Below are 14,678 nucleotides of genomic sequence, written 5' to 3' on the forward strand. Positions count from 1 at the left end.
CACTGTCCTTCCTGATCAGAATCCAATCTTATGTGTGGCTCTTCCCATTTAATGGCTTAATTGTAGACCAGATATCTCCAGAATTTCTTGGGCACATAGAGAAAAGAACTCACTAATTAGTGTACTAACTATTTTACTAATTAGGGCTAACTGAGGTGGCCCTTTCCAGCTCGCCTAGTGTTGCAAATGAAAATTCAGTCTGGGGACCCCAATTTAAACATGTGCCCCCAGGGACCTTGAGTTAAAGTTGACTTAATTTAGCTGAATATAAATTATAAATTCATTCAAGAACACACACCCTCACGAAAGCTTCAAGAAGCAGAGGAGGGAGACTGTGGGGCACATTTTGTTTCTCACTTGGGTGGCCTTGTTTGATTTCCTTTCATCCTGCTGATTCTGTAGGCTGCTGTGGGAGGGAGAAGCACTTAGCATCTGTAGGAGGAGACCTGGGTTTGAGCCCAACTCTGCAACTCATTATTTGTATGACCTTTAGTATATACTTATACTTTCTAAGTCTTAGTTTCCTGACCTGTAACAAGGAGGCTACAACCCTTTTAGCACTGGATGACCGGGAAGATTAAATGAGATGCTATATGTGGACAAGCTTTTATAAGCTCTAATATAATATGATTTAGTCATAGGAAGTTATTAACAATTACTACATAATGGCATTAATCTCTATGTTACCACATATTTTGATAAAATTTGGGAGAGCAACCAACCACATTTATTTCTTTCAAAGGTGTCCTGTGTGCCTTTAGTGGTAAATAATTAATGATGATAATAAATAAATCTAGGAATTAAGTATTTATGTATAATACTTTACAACTTCATTTGGTGGAGCATCTTTCATGCCAACTATATCCCCAAACAGATTACATTCAATAAAGACTTGCAGTGATAAGCAATAAATACTAGCAGTAGAGACAGACATTGAGATAAACAGGCAGGGGGAAAGTGCTTCTCAGCTAAATTTTGAAAAGAAATGAAGAATTTAAGGGAGAAGAGACCCAGGAGAGATGTCACAAAAGGCAGAACCTATTGGAGATAAAGTTCTCACACTCAGTTTTTCTAGTGAAAAGCCTGAAGCACAAAGTACTTCGACCTGAAAACTCTGTACGGGTGGCATCACTGGCCACAGGTTTCACTGTTGGAAAAAAAAGAAACATATTAAGTCAAAGAGAGGTGAATTCCCACTTTATGGGAATGCTGAAACCAGGGAAGCCTTTTGTAAATGGCTTTGCATTGACTCATATGGACCAGAAGTGAATCATGTACTGGTATTTTATCCCTAGAAATCTACCCAAGAAGTGCAGTGGCAAAGTTCATCACTAAAAATCAGTGGGACATTTGATTTGTGTCTAGAGTGGAAAATTTCAAGTTAGTTCAGAATGAACTGCTTTCTAAACCTTGCATAAGCTAGTTTCGACACAGCAAAGTGATTGCTTTATATGTTAATTTGACTTGTTAGTAGCCATGTGGATAACAAGTTTTTTGAGTAACATTGTATTTGTGTTGTGTGTGTGTGCTTGACAGTGGTGGCAAATAGAGGGGAAGGGAATGAGAAGAAGAAAAGAAAATGTTACTAATTAAGCTCTAGTTTTATTGACCAATTTTATTCTGCTCTGATTTTTGACCCTTCCACATTCAGTTGATTTTAATTTCTACTGATTGGGCCTACAAGCCTTTGCAAGGAAAAGACAAAAGGGAGCATTAATAAACCTTTATTATGTACAGTTTTTACTAAGTTACGGTTGAACAAAATATAAAACAACAAAGAAAAAAACTCATCTGTGTATCCAGGTGATTCAGTTGAAATACGTCAGATGCTTATAAGGGGAACTAAGTTTATTTACCTGAAAGAAATGATTGGAATTTTTCAACATTCTAAGATAATTCAATTCTTTCATTGCTTTTATTTTTTCTCTGATTTAATGGGAGATGTCTTACTTCCATCTTGGACCCTTATATCAAACTATTTATTGCAACCTTAATTTTAAATAACACTGATATACAAAATTCTACTAAAGTGCAAAGATAGCAAGTAGAGGCTATCACGTACTTTAGGATGCAATAATTAAGTTCCAATGTTAATGCTTTTACTGGCATTAGAACTTTAGACTTCATGGTTATTTTACTGTACAAAGAGGCAAGAGAAAATTGTGACCAACAAAATTAGAAATATAAATCAGATAAATTTAATAATTTAAACAGCAATTGGATATAAGCTGGTTTCGGTCCAATAAAGATAACCTATCAGAAATAAACAAATAAGCTATAATAATCAATCTATGATCATTCCCCATTTTGTAAAACCCTTCTTTATAATACGGAACCTAAATGTCAACCAATTACTGTAAGTTCCCCTTTGAAAATTCCCCAATTCCCTTTATAAGCACGTGTCACTTCCATTCTGTATGAATGGGAGAAGTAAAAGGTTGGCTAAGGCAAGGGATCAGGACCGGGAGGGATTTGGGCAGAGGAAAGGGATCCAGGCCCCAGAAAATCCAGTTCTAATAGTTTTTGGCAGGTTAGATTAGGGTTGGGAAAATAGTAAAACATAGCAGGAGTCTATCATAAGGTTGACGGTAGGAAATGAGTAGAATCATGCCAAGTGAGTGGAGGCAGAAAGTCAGACTGACTTCGAGGAGTCTGCGGTCTTGTAAAGAGGAAGCTAAAGCGAAAACAGTCACAGAATCAATCAAGGTGAGAAAAAACTTGCAGGAAAGGCAATTAAGATAGATAAGGGTCATTAGGTCAAGATAACTACAGACAGCACCTTTTGGAAAATAGGAGGTGTCTATTGGGATTGTGGGATATTAGGCTTAAAAACTATCTTCATCTTGCCAGGTAGAGGACTTTGTGCCTCACACTCTAGGTACACATAGGTGGGGACGGATCCTCCCTGTGTTCACCCAGGGCATGCTTAGGAGAGCGAGGAGTCCAGAAATGTTCTGGAAATGTGTTTTCCTATGACCATATCATCATGTTCCTCAGAATAGTTCCACTCAGAGGAAGTGGGAATGGGAGACTGGAGAAGCCATGGGTGCTTAATGGGAGGAGAAGGAAGAGACAAGGGAGAGGAACTTTTAGAATGATTTAGCCCAAACTCTGGGTTTCTTCCATATTATAGGAGGATTGTATTTCTTGCAAATAAATGCAGATGCACGTCATCTACTTTAAAATCTAATCTAGATGCCAAATACACAGAGGGCAGGTGTCTTGAGTGAGGGTCTCTAATCTAGATGCCAAATACACAGAGGGCAGGTGTCTTGAGTGAGGGTCTCAAGAGGAACTAATTAAAGTCATTTTCATATTCAATGATTTCAGAAGGTTAAATGAGTGTGGCATCTCTCTAGCTCCATGAAGAGAACTGCAGATGTTCCTCGGTGGTTAGGCTGGCAGCCGCAAATGAGTCAGAGGTAAAAAGGCAACTTTGGCAATACCTATAATGCCTGATCCATAACCTCCATCTTTTCTGTGTTTTAAAAGTTCCTATGGTAACACAGTACATTTGAGTACGCTTAAACTATCTGAGTGGTGCTACTGGCTATAATTAAGTTCCTTCAGACTTTTAATTATAAATTCTTCTTTCCAAGACTTAGTATCTCAGAGACTTTTAATCCCACTGGGCTAGAGTTAGTATAGAAATTGTCGGCATGAATGCAAATTTTTTTGCTCACCCCCTAATTATTTCCAGTCAATGAAATCTCTTTTTCCCCCCTTATTATCACAAAGGTATAAGGAAATAGGTTTTAAGCACTTTTTGAAAGGCCTAAAGAAAAAGTAATAAAAGCACAAAATCAGAGAGAAATGTGTAAGAATTCAAAACCTATGGGGTTTTGGTATGGGTAGGCAAATATTAAATACTTCTGGCATTGGAGAATTTTTATCTCATGTTTTTAACCAAACTCAAGATGTAACCATGAAGTAAACTCAGAGCATATTATCTTCTCTCTCAGGTTTAAACCTTTGATTTTTGTTTTTAAGGGGAAATGTTTGCTCTGTGAAAATTTAAAATGGTTAATTGGCTCCAATATAGTCATCCTGCTCTGACTATAATTGAAGCATCACTTTCTTTTCCTTTTTTCTCTGTGTCTTGAAATCAACTGAAAGAAAGTAAATTGTAATATTATTGGTTTGAAAAATAGCTATTAACACCTGACGTTTTGGATGTTTATTTTTCATTCTTTGTTCCTTTAATATTAATCAAAATATCCAGTTCCTTATGTGGAAGACCCTGATATATGTCCAAATTTTTTCATACTTATTAAAATTCCTCTTCTGAGGTTTAATTATTTAGCTTTGGCCTTGGCTATACTGTCAGTCAGAGCCAACTGTTTTTTTACACTCAAGTTTTATAGATGGTGGAAGACGGCTCTTTCAAAGTCCCTGGAGGTGGCTTTTGCTCCCTGGTCAGAGTAGTCCTAAAGATCTGTCTTGTTGTCCATGTACCTGCCGCAGCTGCTGCTGCATAGTCATTCTTTGCTCTGTCTCTGTAGGGGGGCAGGTTCCTTGCTGTCAAAATTTAAGAATTCCAACCCCTTTGATACTTATACACGTCGTTATCACGATCTCCTGTGCTGCTGAAATGATTTCTCTTATATTCTTCAGTTTTCCTCTTCTTTCTGTCCTTCTGTTTTCTTCTGCCTCTAAGAACTTCTCTGATACTTCCTATTTTTCACAAGAAAAGATTAATCTTTTGGTGGCATGTCAGCCCTCTTCCTTTCTCACTGAACTCTGACCATTGGAGCAATTCCTTTCAATTCCCCCAAATATTTATGGAACACCTTCTGAGTACCAGACTGTGATTGCATAGACAACGAGGCACTGCCTCTGTCCCTGATGAACCCCTACAGCAATGGGACAGATAGATCTGCAGACCATCCCAAGCTAGTGTGGAAAGCGAGGAAGAAGAGCTCTGTGCCCTTTGCCAGGTGCACAGATGAGGGAGAAACTTGCCATATGTAAGAAAATGGGGTCAGGCCTTATTGAGGAGGTGGCATTTTAAATGGGTCTTTAGGAATGACTAGACATTGACTAGGGAAAAAATTATATTTTCAACCCTATCTCTTCCTTCTCATTTATTTGTTTCTTTTGTAAAAATACTCTTTGAAATACATAGTCCCCAGATTCCTTTTCGTCACAAAGACACATTGGATAAAATCAGAATGTTCTCTCTGGTGCATTTGTTATTTCTGATTGCACCAGTGTGGCTGCATTTCTGACAGGGATATTAGATTTATTTTTGAGGTCTTCTGAGTCTGGAATGTTCTTAAGAATCCTGAGGGATCTAAAGGACTGAGCTCCATTAGGTATTATCAGTCTTTTATGTCTATGTGTGATCAAAGAAAATGAAATCAACTTTTGAGAGGGACAGGGAAGAGGACAAGAAGGTAAGAGGAGCTGGGGAAAGAGAAGGCTGGGGATTCCCTTGTGAAAAAGGAATGGGATGCTGAAGACTATGGACTTTGGATAAGCTAAAGACTTAATTCTCCCTCCACATAACCCCATTTATGAGAAAAAGCCATTCATGGTCATATTTCAATGGCTAAGTGAAGTCTAAGGGATCTTCAAGGTGGTCTCCAATAAAGAGTAACCCTCTTCCCCACCTGGGCTCTAAGCAAGTAGAAAAATAAAACAAAGAGCGGAGATGACATAAAAATGCCTCTTTACCACTGGTAACACTCGGGCCAAAAGAGGAAGCTTTAGATCTGTTTTCATGTGATCTTGCCCATTCTGAACCCCAGAATTGGGCAGACTTGAGCCGCTCCCCTCTTCATAGCACTAGATCAGGGCAAGAAATTCTGCAAGGATAAGTCCCCAAACTTTTCTCCAAATTTACAAAGCACATCTTCCACCCTAGAGTGATGCTTGTAACACCTGCTTCACAGGAAGGAAAAGAATAATAGAGAAGTGTTTCCCTGCAGCAAGGTACCTCCTCTTAATTTCCATTTTTTAATGGACTCTGAAATATCAATATGGATGGTAGTGTCTTTCTGTTCCTTTCGTCTTCAATTTTTATTTTGTCCTTTATTTTTGGCACTGTAATTTTTCTCGGTAGAGACCCTAAGTGAGCTTAGCTTAAATCTTTGATTTTAGAAGGCTCGTTCTACTTCTGCCAGTTGATTTTTGCTGATAGGCGGACCCCATTTCTTGAAGCAGAATACAGAAAAGTGTAGGAGCGAGAAGCATTAGAGTCGCTGACGCTCTTGCCATCTTCTGTTCTGACACCTTTTAGCTCTCTGTGGTATTCAGAATGGGTAGATTCTTGTTAGGTTAAATGTTGAGGCGCTCACACCTCAGCATAGTGAGTGTGAGAATGATGGACTGTTTACATGGGTTCATCACTGTAGTGTAGCGTGGCGAGTTATTACCAGAGACATTTAAATGAAACTTAATATTTGTTTTAAGGAGACATCCCTCTTGTCCTTCAGTTCCCCCAGCTTAGCATTGCTTCTGTGAAATGTGTAAGTGTAGGAAATGAAAATTGGAGTAAATGGTTCTCCACGGAAATCTCCCCAGGAGGAGACTGGGTTTGAAATACTTGGGGTTTGTGAATACCTAGAGTTTGAGTCCCACCATGAGCCAAAATCAATGAAAGCCAGAAATGTAGTGAAAGTGACATGACACTTTGTTCCTGTGGGTAAAATTTGCTTGGTGACAACTAGATATTATGATAGTCAAGTTTCATAGTATGGATGGATTTTGAAAGAAGTTTAAAAAACATCAATTGTGGGGAGCGGATGTGGATCAAGCATTTGGGTAACTGCCTCCCACATGGGATGTCCGGGTTTGGTTCCTGATGCCTCCTGAAGAAGATGAGCAGACACAATGAACTGATGGAACAAGCTGACACAACTTGCTGATGTATTAGCAGACACAATGTAGCTCAAGCGGTTGGGAACTTGCCTCCCACATGGGACCTTCCAGGTTCAGTTCCTGGTGCCTCTGAAAGAAGACAAGCAGATGAGTGGACACAATGAACAGAGACTAGAAGCAGAGACAAGGAGCAGAGACAATGGCCGACACAATGAGCAGAGACAATGAACAATGAACAGACAGATGAGGGAGACATCTGATGGGGGAGACCATCAATTTTTACAAAAATGTTATGAATATGTAAGAGTACCAGGGGAAGGGATTCTAATATAAAAGAAAGGCAATGCCATTGATGCCAATTTGCTTTCTGTTATGTTTATGACACAATAAAGCAGGTGAAGATAGTTTATTGCTGTTGTTTTCACTCATCTTTCAAATAAAAGGATATTGGTAGCTCCAACATCATGCTTTTTAAAACAGCGAATTTCTCCATAAATGGTAGAGATCTATAAAGCACTTAGAGCAGTGCCTGACCTAGAGTGAGCACTGTATTTATGGTTTTTGTTAAATAAATGGAGTGGTAGAGTAAATCAAACTTCTTCCCCAAAACTCACAAATGAGGATGAAAACTTGTGCTATTGTTGCTCGGTTAGTTATAGCTCAGTTAATCTTCCCTGTGATTCACATCTTTTAGGATCAGCAGCATATTTTCTGAAACCTCTCGATGAAAGGTTCTTCAACAATATCAATTAAAGAACAACTGCAAGTGGCCTCCTTAGAGATACCCAGACTTAGAAGACATTGGAAATGTAAAGAAGATCCAGAGAAAACTAATTGAGAGTTTATGTATTAACTGATGATGGTTTACAGTAAATTAACTGATGGTAAAGTGATTTAACTTACGGACAAAATATGACATTGCTAATTTGAAGAAGAGTCAGCCATAACAGTGCTCAAACATGGGCCAAATTCAGGAATAGAACTAAAGATTCTAATTTTTACTCTGCAATCTACATATTTCCATGGAGATTATTTCCACCACTTAGGGTGATTGGACTACATGAAATAGATGAAAGAAACATTTTAGGACCCTGAGGCTGGCTAATTTTCCCATCTCTATGAGAAATATGTAGGTAGTTTCTGCTCCCCACGAGGACCCTTATTAGTAATCTGGTGAACACAGACCAATACGAGGAGCGAGGAGATGGTTGCTAATCAATTGTGTTTGTGGCGGTTCTGAATTTTGTGGATTTGCTTAGTTCTTCCTTTTGAAGCACTTCCAGCTAAAGCATGTCTATATAGACTCCTTTTCATCTCATCTTAGATCATCCTGAAATTAAGCAAATGGGTGGTTTTATCCCCTCATAAACAAAACGCAGTGGGTCTGTGATTATAGAAGCCATTTAAAGATGTGTTTAAAGGTGATAAATTAAAGAAATATGATGAGAGAAAAGTTGGAAGAAGGAAGAAGCACTAAAGAGTGTCCTGCCTGCTCAGGACAAATTTGTCCTGGCAAGAACACATTTTAGAGACTCAAATCCACTTCGGGAGTACCTGGGATATAGGCTGTGAATGTGCAGAGCCCTTCCTCAGAACAACCTATAAAATCCTCTTTTTTGTGTGTGCTTGACCAAAACTTTCTGATATTAGGATTTAAGATAGGGAGTGTCTAATTCATAAGTGAGTTTAAAGTTGGTTTCCAGGTCTTTAATGTGATAGAACTGAGCTCATCCAAATTTATTCCCCTAACCTCTGTGACATCTAGTGTCTTCTGGTAGCTCTCTGCTCACACTCGAGTCCACCCTGAAGAAAGGAGGGAAAAGTAGCAACAGGATTTTGAGTGTCTTGTCTGTGCCATGTCTGAGCCTTGCACTTCCACATATATTATCTCATTAATCCTGACATCAGCCCTTTGGGGAATATTTTATTGTTTCCATTTTGCCAGTGAAGAAGTAGAAGTTCAGTGAGATGAAACGCATTACTCATTGCCATGCAACTAGTGATGGAGAAGCTGACAGTCAAGACACATGCTCTCTCTGATGTTCCAAGCACTCAACTGCTGTGTTCCATCGGCCAGGATCTTGCCTGGTTAACTCATACTTCTGGTCAAGTTATGAGTTTTGACTCCTGTTTCTCAGTGCATCACGTTCTGCTGGCTCTTCTCATGATCAAAATCATGCATTATTAGTGGGTATCAATGCCTTTAAACAAAAGCATATACCTTAACTCTTAAGAGAATGAATGGCAGAAACTTGAACATTGCCATCCCTCTATACATTGACTGTAGAATCCCTGCAGGTTGGACTCTGTATATAGTAGAATTGCAGAATTATATTGTGTGGATAAATGAATGAATCAATTAGCAGCAATGATAAAAAGGCAGTATAAGTGGATTTACACTTGTGACATCTTCTTTTTATTCTTCCTGAATAAAATGTTAACTATACAAATGTAGATTTTGAGCCAAATAGCATGTGGTCATATCTAAGAAAAAAAAATATGAATGATGTATGTGTTCGAAGATCCATAAACTCTGAATAGCTTATAAAGCCATATTTTCCACTTGCAAAAAATTCTTTTGTGCCCAAGAGTGCATTTTGATATTTGAATGAAGATCCTAGTGTAAAGCCTGACTGCCCTGCTTTATTGTTTGTGACTAGAGGTAAAGTTGGGCTATAGCAAAATAAAATATTGATGAAAATACACAGAAAATGTGTTAAAACAACACATTTTGAAATGTATATAGAGCTCTTTGAAGTGAAATAATGGTTTTTAAGCAAATTCATGAAGATGTTTGCTCATCACTTCTGTAGTGATAAAATTGTGGTGACAATGGAAATCCCTAACCTCACCCAAGAGCATAGATTAACTATAGAGTTTATTAATTTTCCAATTTAAGAAAAATTTAATAACAATCTAGGAAATATATGCTACAAGGACTGAATTTTTTTGTAAATCTCTTTAATATTGGCATGACCTAATAAAGATGCATGTGACCACAACAAGATTTACACAATACTAAATATTTTTAGATTGATTTCAACAAGAGAGATTGGAAAACATGCCTTCAGAAGTCTCAGGAGAATTGTTTTAGTGTTTTTTAAAATAAAGATCCATATGCACACGCAAAATAACCTCAAATGTAATATCATTTTAACACTTAATCTGGTTACCTTTTAATCTTCATGAAATGTTAGACCTGGATCTCAAACTTAATATCTGAGGTGAAGAGTGTGTATGATTTAACACAATGCAAACCTTACAGTGTTTCCTGGGAACAACCAACTCTATTTTCAATGAAGACAATTAGAAGAAAAAGATGACAAAAAAATGGATATGTGCCCAAATCTTTGAAAGTATTTATACATGAGGTTACTAATCATCCATTTTGCTAGAATCTATTATACAACAAACTATATTTTGATGAAAGATCATACACTTTATCTCATGCTTGCAGAATACAGATAGAGAAATGGTACAGGATGGACAGCTAGATGGAGCTGGCTTTACACATGTCACAAGCTTTTTCTTGTTTAGAAAAACAAACTCTGATACATTAGTGCAGATTCTCTTCTGAAGAGAAAAATAACACTAGCAAATTCTCTCTGGTGGACCAGTAATGTCAGTAAGTGATGAATCACATTAAAAAATCAAAACAGAATAAATTGTCACTTAATTGAACACCACGATGCGAAGATTGCCGAGGGGCTTACTTTCCCACAAAATGTATTTTGTTATAGGTATCCAAGATCACAACTAAAACCTAAATTTGCATCAACCCTAAATCTTCATTGTGTAATTGCTTTACTACTAGGTAACAAGATTAAGTTGGTGAGATATTTTAGCTGGAATATCTAGGGATATATACAGCACACTCAATTTCCTTTACTATATGAATTCATTTCTGGTTGCTTTCTATTTCATTGCAGAAGCTATAAAGTTCTTTTTATACATATTAATGGAAAAATACTTTTTCTGAAGTAAGTTAGACCCCAAACTGTTGCTTTTAGATTTAGAGAGCAAAGACCTATCACTGTTTTGCTGAAGACTAAATAATTGGTAAGACTCCTTACTGCACCTTGCCCTGGAAAAACTTCATTTATATTAGGTCTAGGGTCTAAGAATTTCTGTAGGTCTGATCACTTAGCACAAATGACAGCATTTCCATGATTCTCTGCTGAGATCACACTGCACTGGACATCATTTGTGCTTGCTAGAGGATGGTCTCAAAACCATCTTTGAACTTTTGAAGGGAAACCCCCCCCAAAGCATCTGCCCTTTCATAAAGGAGAAGTATTATCCTGGCCACTTATTCATGTAATATTAGTATGTTTTTCAGGGATAGGGGTAGGAAAGCAATACAGTACCAAGGCCACAAGAGTTTATTGAACTCTTTTTTAAAAAATAATAAACTTTATTGTTAGAGCAGTTTTAGGTTTACATACATGTTGCAAAGAAAGTACAGAGAGTTCCCATACACTGCCCTCACCCCCACACACGTAGTTACCCCTGTTATTAACCTCTTGCATTAGTGTGGGTTTTGGTTTATCATGGCTACTATGAAAACTACCACACACTTGTTGGCTTAAACAAGAATTCATTGTCTCACAGTTCTGAAGGCTGAATGTCCAACATATGGTATCTCCGGGCCATGCTTTCTCCTGGAGTCTGTAGCATTCTGGTGGTGGCTTGTTGGCCATCCTTGGCATTCCTTCGTTTGCATCTCTGCCTTAGTCACATGGGGGTCTGTCTCATTCTCTGACTCCTCCTAGCTGATGGCATCTGAATTTCTTCTGTTTATAAAAACTTCAGTCCTATGGATCAAGACTTATCCTGATTCAATTCAGCCTCAAGTTGAGAGTGGTCCTATCAACAAATGGGTCTGCACCCATGCAACTGAAGTTTAAGACTTGAGCATGTTTTTGTGGGGATATGATTTAAGTTACCATGGTGTGGTACATTTGTTAGAGTTGATGAACTAATATCATTGGACTTTAAGTATCTAGTTTATCATCATGACTTTTTCCAGCCTTCTTGTGCTGAGCTTTGAATACTGTATTTATATTTTATTTTATTTTTAAAATTGTAGTTTTTGAAAATACATAGATCACAAAAAATGTTATATTAAAAAAATAAGAGGTTCCCATATATCCCACATCCCATCCCGCCCCCCCCCTCCTCCCATATCAACAACTTCTTTCATCATTGTGACACATTCATTGCATTTGATGAATACATTTTGAAGCACTGCTACACCACATGGATAATAGTTTACATTGTAGTTTACACTCTCCCCCAGTCCATTCAGTGTGTTATGGCAGGATATATAATGTCCAGCATCTGTCCCTGCAATATCAAGTCCCCAAAATGCCCCCACATCACATCTCTTCCCTCTCCCTGCCCTTAGCAATTAGATGTTGTCAAAGCACAGTCTGTAAATGGCTGGGTGACAGGGTGGGCACCAAACTCCTCTTGGGAGTCCACAGGATCAAAATTACTTTAATAAAAATACTGATACGCAATTTGCCTTTCTCACCATGCTGACATTTGCCCTAACGGTGCAAAAGCAATGGTGGACAAAACTGCTGGTGCCTTAGCACGGATAAAGACAGCTGTACCAAACTGTGCTAGTAGTCATTGCTTTCCTTACCACCATGCATTCACAGAATGCCTTTGACGAAGCAGTAACAATTATTAATTTTGTTAAAGCTCAACCCTAAGTATACCTCTTTAATATTCTATTGAGGAAGTGAGAAGAACTCACAAAAGCACTGCTGTTGCACACAATGACTGTTTCAAGGTAAAAACACTGGTGTGATTTTTTTGCATTGCCAAGTTGAAATTGCCTTTTCATGAAGGACCATTTTTACTTGAAAATGACTGATAGATACACTGTGGTTATTCAGACTTGGATATTTGGCAGGCATTTTCTTAATAACGAACAGAGTGAATCTGTCCTTTTAAGGGAAACAACTGACAATTTTTGCTTCCAATGATAAAATTCAGGTTTTCAAGGAAAACATAGAATTTTGGAAAACTTGTATATGCCACCATGAACTGGACAGTGTCTTAACACTTAACACTAAGAGCTTTCTGATAAGTTTAGTGGTAACATTATCAAATGTAATTTTCCAATATTGTATAATGGAATGTTTGAGTTATAATGCATGAGCTACAAAATCATGCAAGGATAAAAGATCTATTTGAAATGCAAGAGAGATCAATGCATTTCAATATAACAGAGCCGTAAACAGAGTTGTAAAGTTCATTGATAGGGTTTTAGTTTCCTCCTTGCAACTAGCTTTTCAGAAACTATCACTTCTTGAGGTTTGGTATATTATCAAACAAAAATGTTTCAATTATCCGAGAAGTTTGTTAAAATACTCCCTTTTCCAACTACATATCTGGTGAGGCCAGATTTTCTCCATATAGTTCAACTAAAACAGCCAATTTCAATAGGGAAGAGGGTGAGGAAGCTCTCCAAGGGTGAGAAAACCAGACCAATATGTTCATTTAGTCCATCCTCATATTTTATATACATTGACCACCAAAGTCATTTCAATATTACAGTGATCTGGATCAAATGTTAACATTATCAAAAGTGAGCTGCGTATCTCTGGTCTTGCTGCAAACACTTTGCAAGCAGTCCAGCAGCTGGTAAGATGTCTGAAACATTGGAACTTTCCGAGCTGTACGAAGAGAGCAGGGACCTGCAGATGGACGGAATGCCTGGCGAGAGTGACCTTCCGCAGATGGAGAGTAGAATGGGGCAGTGACTGCACAGGTGAAAGAAAAGGAGTGCTGAAACCTCTTTTCAAGAATGTCCTTGTACACCTATATGCCTTTGTCATTGTTATTGATCCGGATTATTTTCTTTGCGTGGGGAAAATCTTTCCTGTTTCACCATAAAAAATGATTTTGCAAGAATAAGTCATGACCAAGAAAAACTGCCAACAAAAAGTGCACTGATCCTACTTTGTAATGAGAAAAAAAAGAAAGCAAAATGTCCAACACAAGATGTCTGAGTTACTTGGACTGGAAACCTATTGAGAAAACTTCAAAAATTGCAACTTTTTGATTTATTCAAGCTATAGTTGTCAAAGAAGAAACTATTTGTGTAAGAGTTGTCAGTATCCCAACAGGATGAGCAAACCCCAAAAGAAATATATATCACATGTACTGTATCTTAAAATGTGTTTCCAAGAGCATCTGAAATTTTGTTCATGTATCTTGATTCTGTATAAAACTACTATGATCTATAATTGAAGAGTATCCATTGTCATGACCATTTTTAAAATTAAGATGCCCTTAATAATGTTTCAAATATAAACACTAAAATGTGTGTGAAAGTACCAAGAAAAGCTATTTCTAAGCATCCTTATATATTAATGAAATTTTCTGTTTTGCTTCCTATTTTTCATTTTACTTGACAGACAAAAGACCAGTTGAATTTCATAAGAAGTGTTAGTGAAAATTGCCATGTAAAAGAAAAGCTGTCTGTTTTGGACTAGGAAAAAAAAAGACTTTATGAACAATTTTGCCATCAACCTTTACTGGTTTTAAATTTGCCCAGAAATCCACCTCAGTATCTTTTGTTTCCTTCTGTTTCCTTGTCTAATTAAGCTTGTTATTCATTATGCACCAGCATTCAAGATAATAAAATTTCTTGTCTGTGAAAAAAAAAGAAAAGTGAATGGATATTCTCTGATCTCTCTTTCTCTCAGGCATCCTATCTGGTCTAGAAAACAGAATTTGGGCATGAACCTCATTTGAATTGGGGTATCATTCAGGCTTGCCATTCAAAAGAATAAGGACTCTTAGTTGACCTTTCTGTAGTCCTGTCTACACGGTGATGT

This window comes from Dasypus novemcinctus, chromosome 15, assembly GCF_030445035.2.
Source record: "Dasypus novemcinctus isolate mDasNov1 chromosome 15, mDasNov1.1.hap2, whole genome shotgun sequence".
Lineage (NCBI taxonomy): Eukaryota > Metazoa > Chordata > Mammalia > Cingulata > Dasypodidae > Dasypus > Dasypus novemcinctus.